Genomic DNA, 7,702 nt, shown 5'->3' with positions numbered 1-7,702 from the left:
AGAAGCCTTGTGTATATCAAAAAAGGGGCTGCTCTTTATGAATGGGATGTGCCAGGCCCCCGTAGATCTGCCATTCCTACAAGTAATCTCAGAATAAAATTCTAGCAATAATTCATCAGCATGTGTGTGGTGCTTTACCGACAGCTTGGCTGCGGTAAGCGCTAGGGTTAAAAATGACACTGAACAGGTGTAAACTGGGTGAACTCATGGGAGGGGGGGGGAAGACAGATAACCCCTGCAGTCAGCACGGGCATGTCTTTATAATGAGAAAGCAAAGACAACGATCATCAGAAAAACTGAGACTGCCTCACATGATCTCCTGAGTATGTACTTTGCCTTGCCCAAGGGGATTCTCATTTCAAACACAGCACAGAGTATATTGTCTTTCTACTTACTAGTTATAAGGGAGGAAATGAAACTGGGATTATCTCATTATTAATTGGGGGGCAGGTGGAGGCCTGATGCCCCCTTCAAACAGAAGATTGGTTACATTTCAAAGCAAGCACGGGTTTCCCAGCCTCCTCTTTGATGAGCCGAGCCCCAGTTGCACTCTAGAGATACAGCTAGATCAATTCAGACAAGATGTTTATTTTGGGAGGGCTCACAAACTTCCTTGGCTCGTACTTACTACTCTTCTGTTTAGAAACCATGTGATGTCAGTGAAGGGAATTGCAAAATCTCAAATTCTAGCCCAAAAATCAGGAACATTTTCCAGATCAAGCCAATGGCATGTGTCATAGCTATAAAGCACCCGTGAGAACAAACCTCTGAAATAGCACAAAAAAAAAAAAAAAAAGAGGGAGCTTTCCAAAGCTGTCCTGTATTAACAGCTCCCCATTTTCGAATCATTTACTCTAAAAGTGCTCAGAACCTGAGAACATGGAAGTATGAGTGCAAAGCCAGTTTAAAAGTCGGGGGTAATATTTATAGTGCATTTGTATTGCACCAGTTTTCAAAGATTTCCTAGGCATCTTATAATGCCATACAGATTTAAAACACCAAATATGTGAAGAATGAAACAAATCTCTTGCAATTCATGTGAAACCATCAAGAAAAGACCTTCTGAAATAAAAGGACCTTTCGCGCTGAGCTGTAAGAAGACAAGGGAAAAGAGGATAAAGGTGCTACTTCTGCAACTGGGAAGTGTTTTACTAGCAAAAAAACAACCACTCACCCCCCCTCCCCCCCCCACACACACACCCCTGCACACATCTGGATTTAGAAGGAAGGTTCCTTCATCAGTGTGCTTCTCTGGGTTCAGTGCACACTTTGGTTCAACTTCATGGTCCTCCTCAGATGGCTTAAGCAAGTCCCTTTGATCTTCTGTGCCCCAGATGGCCAGGGCTATAATGACAGAACTTCTCTCTAGTTACGTTAGGAGAAGAGATCGAGGCACTCGGACACTACAGAAATAAGGGCCATGTAACTATCTTAATGTCTGGCTACACCCAGCTACTGATGCTAGAGATGTCAGCTACAGAGGTATAGGACCCTGTCAGTAGCTGCTGTTATTTAAAAGAGATACGGAAGAGGGGTCTTGCTCCACATCGGAGTCACATCCATTACTGAAATGCTTCCAATGGTCTGTAGTAAGAGAAGAAAAAAAATTCTAACAGCCCAGCCCTTGGGTCCCAGCCCTACAGGGAGCAGGCGTGACACTGTTCTGAAAAGCGAGTCGTCAAATCTTGTACAACTGTCTGTCATCTTCCTTAGTCAAGGTCACAGGTCTGCCCAAGCCTAGATGGCTCAGCAGGCTGCTGTGGTTAAGGCACATCAGTTCCTTAGTTGGCATCATGCAGGGTAGTGCTGTGGCTGGCTTCATGTCTGGATACCAGCCTGACTGACCAACTATCTGCGGAGTCAAATGAGGACAGTCTTTGGCACAAGGCCAGAGTGAAGTTCAGGCATCATAGCAAGACATTTTAACTGCCGCACTTCATGCATCTTTTCTGGAAGCCCCTACGTTTCCAGCATAGCCTCATACATGCTGGAGACTGTATGAGCATGTATTATTTTCCAGGGTAAAATTTCCTAAGGAGGATTTAACATTTTCACTTCTGGAGTGAATTTTCCAGCTCCACGGACACACAAATCTCAGGAGAAGCTGAGATGGCAGGGACAGCTGGGTCAGTTTATGATGGTGAAGGTCCCTAGAGGATATATTACCCTAGAGCATCATGCCTCCATATTCTGCAAGACCAACCTTTGCATTGGTTCAGCTTTTATGATGATCGATGAGGAAGATCCTCTAGTAAACGCCTTGTATCAGCTCATGAAAAAAATGGTGGGAGCTTTGATATTATTTTCCTAAGAAGCAGTCACTAGAGATTTCTCTAGAACAGATGGGAAGACAGCCCAATCTGTCCTAATTAAGGAACAAAACCAAATTAAATTGTAATCAAATAGGTCCTCAGTATTATGCTAGGAGTGTCCTATTGAACTCCAGAATGGAGACTTTGGAGAATAAAACCAGGGCCTCCAGGCTCCAGGTAACATGTCTGAAGGAGGCCATGGAGTATAACAACCCTCTTATTACTAGTTTGCCAAAACGACTTGCAGAATTGCTAGGTGAGAAGGCCAACCCCATCTCAGGCATCAACGGGGCACACTCACCCACCCCTCCCTGGCTACTCTGGTAGGCACCCCAGCTCCACAGTGCCCCCCATGCCCCTGTGCTCTTTCCAATGGATGACCTGGAGTTTGGGCTCAGGGCACATGAAGCTAAGCAACAAGGCAGGTAAGCTACTTCTCTCCAGTCAAGCCCATTTGTGAATTTAGTTCCCTCTGGGGTCACAGAGGTGTCCAGTCACCACTGGAGCAGAAATTATTGGAATGCATGGAAAAAAAACCAACCCACCTAACCATGAAATGAGCCCTGGAAACAGGCCACTGATCTCTGGCTGGGTGGGGAACTTGATTATCACAGAGATTGAAGGAGTTCACTGGAAGGAAGAGATGGTGCAGAGGTAAAAGGGACTTAGCACACTGCTTTGCTTTCCTAACACCAACAAATCCCAGCTGCATAAAACCACCCCAAGAGGGCTCAGAAAACAAGACAAGGAGAATCTTGAGCTATATCATTTCTGCAATGCGGTTGCCACCGCAGACGTTCGCACGCTCGTGCTTTGTCGGATAGAGGAGTGCTGCAGCGAAGATACACATTACATCTCTAGACTGGATTTTCACCTAAGGCCTTAGTACATTGAAACATCTGGTAGATGAACAGCAAAAAAGGTGACTGTTAAACAACAAAAACAGAAAGCAAACAACCTCACAAACCAGTTCCTGAACCCCCGACTGTCTATTGCTCGGGTCACCGCTCTCAAAAACGCTGGGTTGCCACAGAAATGGGCTCCCTCGCAGGACGCGAGGGAGAAGAGTTAGCAAGTTATAGCAAAGGCTGCTGCAAATGTGCAGGAGAATATTTATTTTATAAGTAAATTTGCTCCCCTTGCAACTGGGTGTTCAACAATTGGTATGTAACTTTGTCATCCAGGGGCTGTTGATGAAATGTGTCATTACAAGACTTTACTAAGAGCTGTCAGAGTTTTTAAATCCCAGTATAGACAGGATAGGGGTGTCCCTGTCCTGAAGTCTGAAATGGAGTATGGGAAGCAGGTAGGTTCAGCAGTGCTCCAGAGGAAGTTTCCATTGTCCAGCATGCCTGATCTTATCCCAAGCCTTTCCTCCACAGCAGGGAACACAGGGAAATGGGAGAGGTTGGGTGTGAAGTATTTTCATTATCCTTCCCACAAAGCCTGTGTGTTGGTGATCCACCCTCCGCTAAAAATCATCACTACAGCTTCCTAAAGAGCCCACTGAGAAAGGTCAGGAAGAGCTGCGTGACATGCTCCTTCCCCTGAGGAAATAAGGCTGACGCCTTTGGCCCCGAGTGGAGCTGCTGCTGCTGTATCAAGAATTGTGCACATGGCTGCAAAGATCAAATGTTACAGGGCATCTTGCCTATAGAGCTCAGGATCTGATCTCAGCATCCTGGCCTGGTTTCAGAGCAGAGAAGCGGGTCCACCTAGACTGTTGCTTTAAGCAGAGACAGTAGTCACTGATTTGCACTGGATGGTTAAAGCAGACAGTAAGCATGCAATGATTCAGCTTACAACTAACCTAGCAGTGGGTGGCGATTGGGGGGAAGCGGGGTTGTTTCTTCCTTAATTACAGTGTTATGCTCTGCACCCAGTGACTGAAAGTTGTGCCGCCAATAAGAGGTGCTCAGGGCTGAAACCCCCATGCACCAGACTCCTTCCAACTGCACAAACAATGAGCACTGCTAGGCAAAGTGAAATCTGAGAAAGGAGAGGCAGCAGCTGGCAAGCATCACAGTGCAGGCTGGGCCAGCCCTGGGGTCACTGTTTACAAACAATAAATCATGTGAGGGTCAGTCACACAAAGGTTTCGGATAAAGCCTCCATCACCGGTTTAACCTTCTGCCCAGCTGTTCCCCCTTACCCCTCCTTGCATAGAGATAAACTGGGGCCCTGCATCAGAAACTGGGAAATTGCTCTGAAGCCAAGCAGTGAGGCAGCTGGAACAATGACCAATTGAGACCGTTTGGGGCTTTTTGCACATTACGCACGTCAGTGCTCCCTTGTCCCAAAGAAATTCCCATAAAAAACACAGTATGTCTTTATTACAGAGTGGGTGGTGCTTGAGGCAGCATCCAGATTGGCTGGGACAGTCTATAAAACCAGCGTTATGTTGCGGTCTCTCCTGTGGGACCCTGCAGAGGGTTAGAGATCAGCATCTCTGGTGCAGTGCTGTGACCCTGTCAGATAAATAATACCCTGATGTGCAAACACAAGGAAACGGGCACTGTGAGAGCAAATAGGAACAAAGACATGCTCTCTTTCTCCCCCACCCCGCCTTCCTTCCAACAACAGCTTTTTTCCCCCCTGGATATGAGCAGGATCCTGCAGTGAAGAAAACCCAAAATTCAACCCCATGCTGGTTCAGGACTACTGGAGAGCAAAACTGTCTAGCCTGGTGATTCCCTAGTGTGAGTTTCTCAGTTCAACCTGTTTATTCTGTCTGTCTGCTTAATCAAGTAGCCTGCTCCAATCCCTGACCTTAAAATTAAGCACAGGTGTAACCTTTTGTAGACTCCAGCAAGGACAATTGGTATTTGGTGGTTTGTTAGTGCTTACCAAATAGCAATCCAAGAAATTAACTCCCAAAACAAAACAAGTGAAACCAACCATAAGCCAAAGTGAAATAGAGCACTCTGCTTTCATGTTTCAAACCCAAATTAACTAAAGCCTAGATAATGGAAAACTCAAACATATTCTATCTAAAAATCCTCCTGTTTTACTGATTTAGCTGTGTTGATCCCAGGAACCAAGAAGGAACGTTAGCCCTTGAAAATGCCCATTTAAACGGATCACAGTTTGAATGCCGAGATCACCCCACTTTCTATTTGGCCAGATGTTGCATGTTGTAATTAAAAACAGTTGTTAGTACTTAGACAATGGGAGAAGAAAAACAAAAGAGTAGATGAGCTCTTCAGGAACCCAACAGGCCCCGGTGCTGCTCCAGTGGCTTAATGGGCACACAAGAATACAGTTTGCCCAATCTGTTTCCAGATTGAGGTCTCTGGGGGAAAGCAAAGCTAATTGAACCCTCCCTCCACCCCTAAAAGTGAACAATATGTACAGAGAGAAAACTGGTTTCTAAACAGGATGTTTCTTTGAATTTGTCCAGGCTTTTGGGAAGCCTTCCCAGCTGCTGTGAGTTGCAACACATTGCACCAAGGCAGCTGTAAGGGTTAGAGCCTGCCTCAGGATTTTCATGGTCACTCCTAGGGGTATTCAACTGAAGTATCTGGCTTGTCTGCACAGATCCATTGGTAGAATCAAACTTGAAGTCCCAGTGAGAGAAAAATAAGAACGGACTCAGAAAATATCCCTGGTACCAGACAGTTGATGAGCATCACCTCCTTCATTGATTCACTAGGTCATCTCATCAACCACATTTGCCGCTGTGAAAATGCAGCCCTTGCAATACCACGCATAGCTAGGCATGGTATGCAGGATATAGTTATAATCACTGCTGGTTATCACGACCTTTAACTGACTGAAATCTGCCAAGCAAGGAAGTGCTTCTGGCAACCTTTAGACATGTAAGCACACATGTGACTTCACTCACAGAAGCAGGCCAAGGCCCGGGACTCTCCCTGCATTGTGATCACTTCCATGCTACTCCTGGCTGCTCTCTTCTGTGGCTTGTGGGTGGATGAATGATCAGCCATTGCACACACTTCCTCTGCCTTTTCCTGCCCCCTCCCACATTCATCTTGCTGGTTATGGAAAACCAACTGGCTGGCAGGGAAAGGAGAGAATGGAGATGTAAATCCCTGTAGTCCCCCCCTACATTCATGTCCCTTGTGAGATGAAGAGAGAAACCTGGAGCAACAAGAGAATCAAAGAACTTGGCACAGTGAGGATGGGGTGGCATGGATGGGAAATGCCCTGTGCTTTCACACAATTGCCAGAGACCAGGCAAAGGCTGTGAATTGAACTCAGCAGAGTCCCCTTTAAAAAAAAAAAAAAAAAAAATCAACCTGTCCTCACCCTAAAGCCCCTCATTTGGGGTCAGAGACGGCACTGCTGATGCCAAAGGCGATGCCCTACCTGCAAATAAAAACCTTCATCCCACAATGGGGAAAAGCCCTCTTGCAACAGCCCTTGATTGCTAGGGGGGCTCATGCATAGTGGCCAGCGTGCTCCCACTCGGATCAGGGGAGAGCCCGCAGGGCAACATCTGCTTGCCAGGCCTAACTGTTGTGCCCTGAATGGCCCCTGGTACTATGCAATTGTACAATAAATTTAGACGGGTCACAAAGAAGAGTAATTAGTATGCAATTAATTGGTGAATTGCACAATTACTTTTGCCCCAAATGCAAAGTAATTAGCACAAAATTAATTGGTGAATAGCACAATAAAGTTAGACCAGCCACAAACAAAGTAATTCTCACACCATAAAAGTGACGCTCCAGCTAGAAAAAGAGCCAACCAGCTACAAAATTAGTGCTTCAAGATGTGTGACATCTCCGCTGCTGGTTTCTGTCCAGCTTCAATTTGAATGTGTGGCAGGACCCATAAAGCTGCATAAAGTGTATTAACTTGATACCCGGTTGGTTCTTTTTATAGCTTCGCACAACCGCATTTGCCACTGTGAAAATGTGCTTCGCACGTGTGGCTACACATCACGTATAGCATGCAACACGCCAGTGAAGTGCACCATAAATGGAGACTGGCCACACTTGCAAACTAATGATCATACCATAAAAATGACTCTCAGCTACAAAAAGAGCCCATGGGCTACAAAGTTAGTGCTTGAAAATGTGTCGCAACTCTCTGGCCGGTCTCTGTGCACCTTTCGTGGGAACAGTTACACGCACGTGCCATAAGAGCAACTTGCACATGTGGCTGGTCTCCCTTTATGGCATATTTCCCCGGTGAACGGCGTGCCAATTTCTTCTCATTTGTGGCTACTCTTAGGCCCCTGCAACACATCACATATATACTGCAATGCGCCGGTGAAGTGCACCATAAAGTGAGCCCCAGCCAGATAGTTTCATAGTTTCTAGGGTCGGAAGGGACCTGAGTAGATCATCTAGTTTGATCCCCTGCCATGGCAGGAAAGAGTACAGGGGTCAAATGACCCCAGCAAGGTGTTCATCCAGCTTCCT

Source organism: Crocodylus porosus, unplaced genomic scaffold, assembly GCF_001723895.1.
Source record: "Crocodylus porosus isolate Cpor-Errol unplaced genomic scaffold, CroPor_comp1, whole genome shotgun sequence".
In the NCBI taxonomy this organism is placed as follows: Eukaryota; Metazoa; Chordata; order Crocodylia; family Crocodylidae; genus Crocodylus; species Crocodylus porosus.
Note: the sequence above shows the minus strand (reverse complement) of the source record.